A 3,807-nucleotide genomic window follows, 5' to 3' on the forward strand; every position below is an offset into this window, starting at 1 on the left:
GGGGGTTAAATGGTTATTTCAGATCATGAAAGACTTACAATAAGTTTAAACTAAAATATAACGAAACGAATAAAAACATTGTCCTACTATGGTCCTCACCTTTAATTTTACTTTAATCTTCATACATAAATCACTAAAGAAAATGTACGTTATTTTCCCATAATTTATTTTTCCTTTCGCCATTATATAGTCTTCTATAGTTGCTGTTCCTCCAACTGATGAGGATGCTGAAATCTCCCTTGTTGAAAATTACATCCTCGTCTGAACGATTGCCATTCTCCACAAATCGGCAAAGATGCAGAACAGACACGACTTACAAACCAACGGCTAAAAGTAGTTTCAGAGTCCTATCAAAGTCTGTGTTCATAATTTTTTATTTCAGGACAGACAGGCAGACAGAAAGCATAATAAGCATTATAAATTTACCACATGGAAATATGTTTTCAAATAAATGCCATTCAGTAAGGACTCTGTGGTGTCAAGTGCCCTACTATTCGTATGCAACTGAACAAATTTATTAGTTTGTTATTTGAACCATAAATAATTGGGATTCTCCTATACAGTGTTTACTTTCTGTTTCTTGCTACAGTGTTGACTTTTTTTTTGCCTTTCTTTCTTTCCTCCCTGGGGATTGTTGCACCAGCAGTGAAAGGAAAGATGGTTTTAGCCGGCCCGAACCCTGATTTGCGAGAGTGTTTAGAAGTGTTGTTGTTGTTGTTGTTGTTGATGATGGTGTTGATGTTGTTGTTTTCCTTTAATTTTTTTTTTATCAAGGAAAACGGACAAAGGAAACTGTAACAGTGAATATTGTAATGATAGTTTTACGGCACTCACAACAATGTGTATCAGGTCATATAAGTGCCGAAGATGTCACAAGAGAGTAACAGACACAAAACAATTGGAGGAATAGGATGATAGATGTTTGATAGAAAAGAAGGAGCTGACCACTCCAGAAGACCCGCCAACCACCCACTGTTCAAGTCTATATAAATGAATGATCCTAAATATTAATGAGCTCGTCAACTTTTGCTGATCGTACTTATGATATTTATAAAATTGTCTGTACAAAGGGGCAATTCAGACATCATCTATATAGATCCTGATACTCAAAGAGTTCAATACATGAATTTACTCCAGACTGAGTATACAATTAATTTAAAAACGTCGAAGGAAAAAAAGGGACCCTTGGCAGGATTTCTGAAAGCAAATCTGTTTAGCTACTTGAAAATAATTGATGCATAATGCTATCAGCAAAAACAAACCCCGAACAAGCCATAAATAAATAAACAAATAAAAAAAAGTTTTAAGTAAGAGAAAACAATATTGTCACAAACAAAATGCATTTCCCCAGTACACTGGCATCTTTATATACACAACCAAAATGTACCAATCTACTACACCTGATACGTCAACATTTCTGGCACATAATGCCAATATGCTAGGCACTTGACTGTTGCCCTCGATCACGTTTTTGTGAAAAATTACCAATATTCAGTCCCAATGTCGAACCAAATGTTTTTGACTACAATATATCTGTTTTATATTATTGACCCCTACTGATTGAACTGTGAAGAGAGGGGAATTCCTGTGTCTCATAAATCTCAGTTTAGGTTGTCGAAAAAGCACATATTTCTTTATAAGTGGGTGGTTGGCTGGTGCTCTGGTGTGATTTGCTTCTTCTTTCGTATTAAACGTCTATAGTCTTTATCTCCCCTCCTTCTTTTTTGTGTTTGTTACTCTCTTGTAACACCTCTAATCTTTGATCCTTATATGACCTTATTTTGTTACAAGTGCTGTAAAACACTTACTAAAACTAGAATTAATGTTTCTTTATGGTTTGGTTTCCGTTGTGTGTATGTGGAAAGAAGGGGTGGGGGTGGGGCGGAGTTACACCCTCCCAACCCCACCAATACCCCCCTCCTTTCTTGTCTCTCGTCCTCCTTCCATTCTCGTCCTTCATCCCCCCCCCCCACTCTCCACCGTTCATCCATCTTCTCCCTCCACCCCCAATCATTCCCCCATCCCTCGAGTGGCTGAGGACATTTTTAAAATAGTGGTTAGAGTGAGTGATGGGCGGGGCAGGGTTTTCCAAACATAGAGGTCGTCTCTGCGAGATCAGCTCACTTTCGCTTTCATAATAAAACCAATTTAGTGTCGATGGTGATTGGGCTGTCGTTTGAAAAGAGACAGCGACGTTACGAAACATCTAAAATCAAAGTAAAAAGTAGCCTACAATTCATTTAAATGTCTATAAATTAAGTTTTGTGAAAAGCCAGAATGCTCTTTTACTCCAAGACCTGCTCCATAATTCAGTTCTCGAGCCTGGAGGTGAAGGGATTAAGCAGTTTTAATTATACAGCCTAGAGTGCCCATTTTAGAGATCTAAAATTCCTTATTTAGTGGGCGCTTCAGGGGCGGCTCGTGTGGCAAAAAAGTGGGCGTGCACAATTAATAAAGCTATCACAGGCTGAAGATAGTCAAGGGCATAGTAAATGGGATGGTGTATAGTTTTAGGATCTTTGGGTTGGTGAGGGACGAGCTCGTGCATTTATTTTCATTCCTTTCACTTGTCGCTTTGATTTCTAGAACTAAATCTCTTTGTTAGCTAAACATCCTGCATTAGAACTGAACACTCAAGTAATAACTTTCACCACTCCACAACAAAACCATTCAAAGACACAAATCATAGGACGGTGACTTGAGTATGTTACGTTCACCTCCCTCAGGTTCACGGTCACAGGGTCACTTAAAATAGCCTAGTGGCAAGACAATGAACCAATCAGAATTCACTTGAGCACTCTGCTGGATTGTTCCGGGGCTCACATAATTTTGGCATAGAATAGTGTGCAGTGTTTGGCGTTTATTTTTAGTTTAGACTGCCTACTGTGGGCTATGTTTCGGCTCTATTCGGCAGGAGCACATTTGGGATGTGCCGATTTATTAATATTATTGTACCGCTAAACTCGCTTCGAGTGTCGTCATCGCTTGGGTTATCCCAAAGAGCGATTTATAGGTCAGGTTACCACTGTTGAATCTCCTATTACGTTTAAGTTAGAGCGCGTAGGCTTTGGCATGGCATAGTGCATGTAAATGGTTTACGGCACTGTAGACACAGAAATGACAGTTACAGAGCCAGCAATGCCCTTGTTTTGATATAATATTTGACTAGTGTTTGTTTCCGGCGTCTTTTATTTTATTATTGTTGGTGCTTTGTGTAAAAGAACAATAAAAAAAAATTGGGCGGCACTGCACGACCGTGCTCTATGGACGAACCGCGCCTGGGACGCTTCTTCTGTTCTATTCTTTTGTTGTTCGTGGCTTTCTGTTTTTTCTGTTGCAAGTGGTTGAAGGGTGCTACTAGTCAGTCCAACTTCTTTTCTGTCCCTCTGTTGTTTCAGTTTGTCTTACTCTTTCCCAGCTCCAGATGACGTGAAATCTGTTTGGAGATCAGGAAACATCACGGCAAATAGAACAATTGAGATTTTCAGTGCTAACAAAGCAGATAGTAAACAAAGTACAATCGTTCATCTAAGGTTGCCTAAAAAAGATCATAAAAATCCACCTGCCTAACACCATGAGAAGTGTTTTATGGAGTCTATCATGACTAGCAATACGGAGGGGAACCAAATAACCACCAACGCAGTAGCTTGAGATCAAGACAAGAAGACGGCAGCGGATTGGGCGCACTCTTATGTCTTAAGAAGCCAGTCCACAAGTGACAAGGCAAAACCTGAGATGGAACTCCAGATTTAAAACAATATATTTTGATTTAATTTGTTGTATTTTTTTTTAGAAAAACCACAAAGT

Source organism: Aplysia californica, unplaced genomic scaffold (assembly GCF_000002075.1).
Source record: "Aplysia californica isolate F4 #8 unplaced genomic scaffold, AplCal3.0 scaffold00668, whole genome shotgun sequence".
Taxonomy (NCBI): domain Eukaryota; kingdom Metazoa; phylum Mollusca; class Gastropoda; order Aplysiida; family Aplysiidae; genus Aplysia; species Aplysia californica.